We start from the raw sequence: 8,337 nt of genomic DNA, 5'->3' as shown, positions 1-8,337 counted from the left end.
AGTAATTATTTATTAATAATAAGAAAGTATCAAGTCTACAGCCTCAGCAAGTGGAAGTGTAGCCTTCCAGATAAATAAAATCTCTAAAGTCACAAAAAAGGCAATGTTTGATCCTGATGTCACAGGTTTCAGAAGTATCTTTTATGGATAACTCTTAAATCGGATGGTCAGCGCGACATCTGCACTTGCATAAATAACATCTCTTTTGAGGAGCTGACCCCATGGATGAAACCAGCAAAGTTTTACGCCTATTTATTTCCTTTCATGGACTGCAGAGACCCGTTTTCAGTTACCTTTGGAAATGAATCCTAAGCACTTCTAATTTGGTAAAAACAGAAACATAATAATCAGAAAAAACCATTATATTGATTAAGTGCATTTTCTCAGACACTGGCGTTAAGGACAGATGTTGTGTCTTAGGCCCCCAGTTTCATTTGCATTTGAAAAGAAAACAGCATGTGTCCTGAACCAAGGTCAGTTAATCTCTACAATCTTTCTTCCTCCCAACTACTGTGAATGAGCACCTTCTCAGGACTCAAGCGATGGTGACTCTGGTTTCTGCTACTAAAGACATGTCTCAGCTTCGCAGATTTTTCTTTCCTTTTCTTTTCTTTTTGGCTGTACGGTGGAACTCGGATGCATTTTAAATTAGCTTTCTCTAGGAATCAAAGGTAATCATTATTTCTCTTTATAATCCACATGAATATTCTCATTATTTTTTTCTTTTCAAGTTTAAGATTAGTTTTGAATTCCTCTTATATCTCTGCCCTCTTTCAGAGTAACCTCTGGAGACCCCAGCTTGCTCACAAAGGATTGAGAAAATGACTCCAAAGGCTGTTCTTGCTGAGCTGACCCAAACACTTAGACGGCATGGCAGCAGTCAGCCATCTCACATTCTGTAAGTTGTGGTCCAAGTATCGTTTATGACCGTGTGCATGCTGTGTTTTCCCTCCGGCCAAGAATAAGAAAAACTGGACCAAGGTCCTAACCCTGGCTCTGATACCCTGGAGAGCGTAAGCTTTATCACCTCATGGACTTCTGTGATCTTGAATAAGTCAAGTCCTATCTAACCTTCAGTTTCCGCTTGTGTAAAACAGGAGGAAGCTTTCCTTGATGAGATACCGTGGACATTGCATGGCGTCATGTACGTGAAAGCCTTCCTTTATAAAGGGCTGTGCATAGATATGGTAGCACTGTTAGTCCCTGATCATCTCTCTGTTTTATTGTAATTGGCTTTCCTTTTTCCTCTTCTTTCATGGTTACTTTTCTTTTTGCCTACTATGAACCGTCAGAGTTAGAAGGAATGACATCTAGTTTGCCTGTGAAGTCAGGAACCTCTTCTCTAAGTACAACAAGCTCTGTCTTTGAGATGGGTCACTGTGGTCTCTGATGCGTCATTAATAGTCTCGGGCTTGGTGAAATTGACAGAGAAGGCTATCAGTCACCCTGCAAGGCTGCTCTAGGACAGCTGGCTCATACCTCCTGATATATGAACCACTCCCTGTGATTAACTTTGACAGGTTACTCCAGGCCGACTGGCAAGCTGAAGTGCATTTTAAGTACAAGTAATAATGCTGGGTGTGTCTTGAGTGATAGAATAACAGCTGAGTGGAATAGAGTCCCTCAATCTTTGCTTGTGAAACACACTTGGTTTCCTTTCAAGGCTGGGATATCACAACAAAATCAACTAACAATATCTCTCAGATCTGAATTGATATTTTGAAGTTTGGTATTTATCAAGCTTATGTCAAACACAGCACTGACCCAAAGGGCCAGGCTCATTCATCTCAGTCTTCAAAGGACCTAGCATGGTGCTTCACAGCAATTTAATATTAATAACAACAATAGTATCAATTATGATGATGGTTATAATTGCACCATATTATGCCTATTGCTATAGGCTTACAAAGTGCTCAGCCACCCGCTGAGACAGGTCTTACTGTCCCCACTTAACAGATGAGGAAACTGAGGCTCAGAACAGTGAAGCAACTTCCCAGTGACCCACACACCAATGGGTGGATGCCTGAACTTGGGTTTCCTGGCCAGAGTCCTTTCTAATAAACTTTTCTAAAATTGCATGCAGTAGGACAAAATGTTTCAGTCTACATAATCTATCTAATGAGCATTTACTGTTCTCATCAGTTGATTGTAGACGTCTTCAACTTCCTGAAGATGAGAGAGGCCCTTCAGGCCAGAAATCATAATCTGTTTCCAGGACCATTTTGGAATAAGATGTGCTCTCTCTCTCTCTCTCTCTCCTTTTTTTTTTTTTTAAATGGTACTGCCAATGATAAGGCTATTTGATGTCATTTTACCTACTACCGGATTCTTTTGGTGGTCTGAAAAAATTAAAGAGTATTGTTCCTACCTCAAAGAACATGGCTTTCTAGAGCTAGAAATGTTTAACTCTTCAGAATGCATTGAAATCCACTGAATAACATACTTGGGCAGAGTGCAGCCTGTTCAGAACGAAAACCACAAGTCATCATATTTCGATGACTATAAGCAGATTCTACCTCTGTATAAGGTGATCGAGTTTGGCATGGGAACCTAAGCAAAGGAAATTAAACTCTGAAAAGGATTTGCTAGCATGAAAAACATGGCACTTTCCTGGCACACAAAGGTGCAAAGCTAGTTCCCACCCCAGCTTTATCACCTGCTCCTTCTCTCTCTGCTTTTGCCACTGCAAAGCTCTACACAGAAACTGGATGCCAGGGTCATTATCATCTATGTTAGCTGAAAATCTGATTAAGCTGGCCTCCTGGGGTTAGCATGAAAAACGCTAGATTTTCATTCTAGGAACTTAATTCCTCTTTCCCTCGTTTTTGTCATGTTTGCAAATTTCATTTGCATTTTAATTTCCCATGATTTGCCACAGTCCAGACTGAGACTTGAGCTGTTGTTTCCATTCAGGTGAAAAGTCCAACCACAGCTGAGCATCTGTACTGGCATACAGTCAGGCGACTGGCCAAGGCAAGTATCTTCTGCATCCTTCTGAGCGTCCCGAGGAAGCTTTGCTACCCAGCCCGCCGATTAATTTAATGAATGGAAGAGACTCTGTCCAATTTCTAGGATGATTTAGTCCGGGTGGTCCTCATCACATACTAATACAAAGTCCTCTCAATGTTCCAAAATAAGGAGAAAGTATAGTAAAGGAGGCTTGAGGTCTTGGCCTATTAGGACCTATCTAGGGGCTTTATTTGGGGAAACATCAATGCCATCAAGTGGGGGAGAGATCCCTACTGTGACGTACCATGATCTATTACTGAGGAAGCCAGCTTCTCCCTCGGGGCTGGATTCTCAGTGTCTTCTGGATCAAGCAGCAGAGGCAGCAGTATTAATGGGGCACCTACCTAACTCCCATATAAAGCAAAAGAAATGACAAAAGGGCAGCAGCATATGGGGGGCTATTATTTATGCCAAGCAGGCAAAATACTGACTCTTTGGAGAAGATCATCTCTGTGCCTCAGTTTCCTCATCTGTAACATATACCTTCATATGGCAGCGGTAAGGACTAAATAAAAGTAAAGCACCAAGAACAGAGTTGGCACAGTAGCTGTTCAGATGTAAGCCATCAGTGTTACTCTATCACCTAAAATTAACTGGATTTTTCTGTTTGTCTTTCCTCTAGGAAAGAACTTGGAGAATCCAATCTGATCCTCTTCCATGTGATCTCTTGTATCCATTCTCTTTCTGTAACCCACGCAATAAAGTTCGAGAATGTCAAGTAATCCATGTGCCTCTGACTTTTGTCTGGAAAAACCTGCCGGATTTTCAGATCGAAACATCAATCCATCTCCTCTCTTGTCAAGCTATTGAGTAGTGATCACTTTTGGAGCAACGGTGCCTTAAAGCCAAAATGTCACTGCACTATCAGAGGAGCTACCTGGGAAATGACATTCAAACACACGTAGCTTCATTTCATAGCACAGCACCTATTATTTCCTGACTTTGGGCATAAATAAATTCAACACAGTCGCCATTGTGGCGATGTGTACACTGTTATTACTACCGGTTAGTCCCAGATATTTAAGAAAATATCAAGGACCAATTTAAATAACCTAGTTATGGCAGAAAATTTGCCAGTATGAAATGTGAAATGCATTTTAGTTTATACTTCCATCTAATTTAAATCTTTTCTTCCCTAACCTGGTGCTCATCGAAATGTCACCTGTATTTAAAAACCTTCCTCAGGGATTCTGATGCACATCCAGGTTTGGGAACTTTTCTTTTTTAATCCTTTCTGATAATCAACACATGCAATATGGCGTTGGTGTAATGGTGATATGCGATGGTGATACCTACACAGCAGAGGGTCTTCCAGAATATTAAAAGGACTCATTAAAAAAATAATTATTCAGGTTTATCACACCAGCAGCATCTACCATGCACCCAGGAAGTCATCTCTAGCTGTCTGCTAGAACAGTAAGAAGCTACTTCAAGGTCTTCTCTCAAGAGACTCTTCCAGGCTGGTACTGCGGACTAAATAAAGATGAAGCTAATTGACTGAAGCTCTGTTATTGGATCGGAAAACACAGCACCATGGTTGTTTAAGGCTGAATCTCCTTGACAACACCAGATAAGAAGCTGGGTTAATAGTCTTCTTTCCTGCACTTTAGTGAGTCACAGGTCATGGCCTCTGTGGGCAAAATGAGTTGATACATCCTTAGGCAATCATTTCAAGCTGCTCAGCAGGGCAACTCTGATTTTGTTTAGCCGGGAAGTCCTCAAAGAGATTACTATTTTCAAACTTTTGTTGATGCTTCTCATGCCTTCTTGCCCAATCAGGAAGTGAAAACTGTCAGAATAACCATTGTTTCAATTACCATTGCTGTTAAAAATTCACTGTGGTCTTATGAAGAGTCAGCCTAAATGCTAAATCCTACTTTGCCTTGTTCTACATTGTGATGTGAGCACACTGCTTACTCTCTCTGCATCAGTCTTCTCATCTTCAAAATGGGTATATTAGTAACTACCTCGTAGGGTTGTTATTAGGATTAAATTAGTTCATATGTTTAACACAATGCTTGGTTTATAATATAATGGTCAGTAATTAGCTGATATTCTTATTATGAGTATCAACAACTGATCAACAGTTGCTCAGTTCATACAGTAGCCACTAGCCACATGTGGCTGTTTAAATTTAAATTAATTCGAATTAAATAAAATTTTGTTCTTCAGTTGCGCTGGCCACATTCCAAACGCTCAGTGGGTGCACATAACCCAGTGCCTACCCTACTGGACAGCAAAGATACAGAACATCGAAATTATCACAGAAAAGTTCTACTGGACAGCTGAGCCTAGGGAAAATAAAAAGGAGGATAAGAACTTCCTTTAGAGGAGAGATTATGTTTTGTTCTCAGCAATCTCCACTGATTGTGAAAACAGTCTCCAGGCTCTCTCTGGGAGCAGTGGGGTCCATTTCTTTGGTAGCATCTAGTCGAGAGTAGTTTACACTGTGGAGTGTGTAATCAATATTGTTAACAACAACAACAAAAAGCTGTTTTCCAGAAATGCTTCTCTCTCACTTGGGACGGTTCTCCATTCCTTTCATATACTATTTAAATTGCTCTGTATTGATTCTAAATTGCACAGTTGCACACAAGTCTTGAAAAGCACGCCAGGTGGCAACTTTGTAGTCATCACGTGTCTTGTAGTAGAACCCTGTAGCTAGTAGAGAGGATGGTTTTCTTAATCGCCACCCAAAGGGAAGCGATGTGCGTGTGTGCTTGTCATCCCAATGTTGCTCAGCAACAGAAAAACCAAGTTAAATATTCAAAGATGTGAACACGGGCCTTTGCTCCATCTCAAGAAGCATGTTTCTGGCACTTTTCATCTGTGAATGGTCAACTGTGGAATTCTAACGTCGGCTGGAAAATTTAGTCCTTTTCCTTAGCGTCAAATTGACATATCTTATTTGTCCTAGGCCTGGGTAGTCCCTGACATGATTGCCTGGCAGGTGCTTTGTGAATATTTGAGAGTGAGGGAAAAATACAGGCTCAAAGCAAAAGGTGTCTATCACTTCCAGCGAGCCTAAGTTTTATGTGGATTATCAACAGTTAGTGATGTTATACATCATCTAGAGGAGTCTCTGCTATCGATTTATATTTTGGGAGAACTTTTACTGTAAAACTAGCAGGGGAGGTTGGGAACGAGAACCAGTGTAATATACTTAACCCCAGACCAGCTCTATCAAACTGGTTGAACACGTTACATCTCCAGAGAAACCTCCCCCAGCATCTCCAGTTCTCCTTCCAGAACTCAAACTATAAAAGGGCTGCATAGGCAGAGGGAAAGTAAAAACTCTCTCTTCCTACTTTTGAATTTTCTAACTAAAACAAAACCACTGATCATATTGATTACTGAATATTGCCAATAGAAGAGTACCAATGAGTCCATGTTCCAGAAATGCAGAAGAAGATTTTTAAAAATCCACACGATTTTAAACAATTACACCAACAACTAACAGTTACAAGCAGCTCGCCCTTATGTAACATTTCAGCATTTCGCAGTTTGGTTTTATCATGTGCTCACACCTGGAGCGTCTCATTTCGTCTTCAGGGCATCACGATGAGGCAGGTGGCATCATCCTCATCTACAGACGGACAAACCACGGCTCAGGGGATGACGAAAATCGGCCAAGGTGTTAGTGATGGAAATAGCTTTAGAAGTCATTTTGACCCCATTATACCCCAGCATCCCTTCATTAAAGAGATGCAATATCTTAGGACTGACAAGTTCATCTTTAAGCCAAGGAGAGAGAGAAAAAAAACTCCCTCATTATAGAAGATTCAGATTATAGTGCAATCTGGAAAAAAAATTGTTTTTGTTTCCTATAGATAATCCCCAGCAATGAATAGCCACTGGGTCACCTTATCTACGGAGAGGTAAACAGCTCAACCAGAATGGAGAATAAAGATGGATGGCTGTAGAAGAAGGAGTGAATTATTAATACCAGATAACAACTTACGCTGTTTATCTCCCCAAGGCCAGGAGGCTGGCGCCGCGGGAGATGCGTGCACTGCGTGTGATGGGACAGGATTCTGCCTTACACGTTTTTAGCTCGTGCCTTCCGACACGGTTACCGCATGGGTTGTAAAGACACTGCATAAGTCCAGTTTAAATCCAGGCATCTTATTTTTAATCAAACAACCTTGTGAAGCTGATTAAAGAGATTAAATCAAGTCTGAAAAGAAAGGGAGAAGTTTACTCTTTTTTCATCGACGACTAGTTTTGTTCCTAATGCAGCCTGGTCGGAACCACCCCACGTGATTTATGGAGTGCTTACCGCTGTCAGGGTCTGGGCGTATAAAGCTGAGATAGAGCAAGCTGCCGCTCCTCCAGGAGTTTATGTCATCCACAGGACAAGGGAGAATAACTAACCTTACGGGACGTGATACACGGATGCGTAATAGAAGTATGTGAAGAGGGCCCAAAGTAGCCCTTTGCTCTCATTGGGTGACAAGTGGACATTCTCACTGTGGCTTAAAGAATGAGGCAACATGGGAGAGGGGGCTGCAGACAAAGGGATGGGAAAGGAAAAATGACAAGGCGCATGAAATGGTGGCAACATCATGAGCAGTGCCGGGTAGCAGATCTTGAGTATTTTCCGTGCACCCACCACTATGCCAAATACTTAACGTGTAGATTAGCTCATTTAACCGTATTAACCTCATCAGATATGCATCATTAGGTCCATTGTACAGATAAAGGAAGTAAGGCACAGAGATTTTAAGTAACTTCTCCAAAGTCACACAGCTAGTAAGCAGAGAACTCTGGATAGAAGCTCAGCCATCGGGGCCCGGAGGCCATGCTTCTGACCAATTCAGTGCTTTCCAGTGATAGGTACGTGGTGTGTTTAAGGAAGGTCCCTTTTCCAGTTTAGCTAGACTACAGGGCTTCCCCACCATGGCACTGGTGACATTTGGGAGCTGGACAGTTCTCTGTGGCAGGGGGCTGTCCGGGGCATTGTATGCGGAAGGTTTAGCAGCGTCCCCGGCCTCTGCCCACTAGATGCCTGTGGCACCTCCATCCTGCAGTTGTGTGCACATCAAAGCCATCTCTTCACATTGCCAGATGTTCTCTGGGGGTACAGCTGCCCCAGGTAAGAATCAGTGGACAAGCACATAATGTGTGAGGCTGGAGAGAGGCAGAAAAATATATTGGAGCTCAACTGTGAATATTCCCCCGTTCTATCCTGAAAGCTGTGAGAATGCATCCTACAGAAAGAAAGGTGCCACCTGGGGTTTAATAACTGACGAGCAGCGGAAGAGATAACTTGCAGAAGCAGCAGGGCAGGAGGTCCTGTGAGAGACGACACAGACTTCTGAGTTCTCA

This window comes from Eschrichtius robustus, chromosome 12 (assembly GCF_028021215.1).
Source record: "Eschrichtius robustus isolate mEscRob2 chromosome 12, mEscRob2.pri, whole genome shotgun sequence".
In the NCBI taxonomy this organism is placed as follows: Eukaryota; Metazoa; Chordata; class Mammalia; order Artiodactyla; family Eschrichtiidae; genus Eschrichtius; species Eschrichtius robustus.
Note: the sequence above shows the minus strand (reverse complement) of the source record.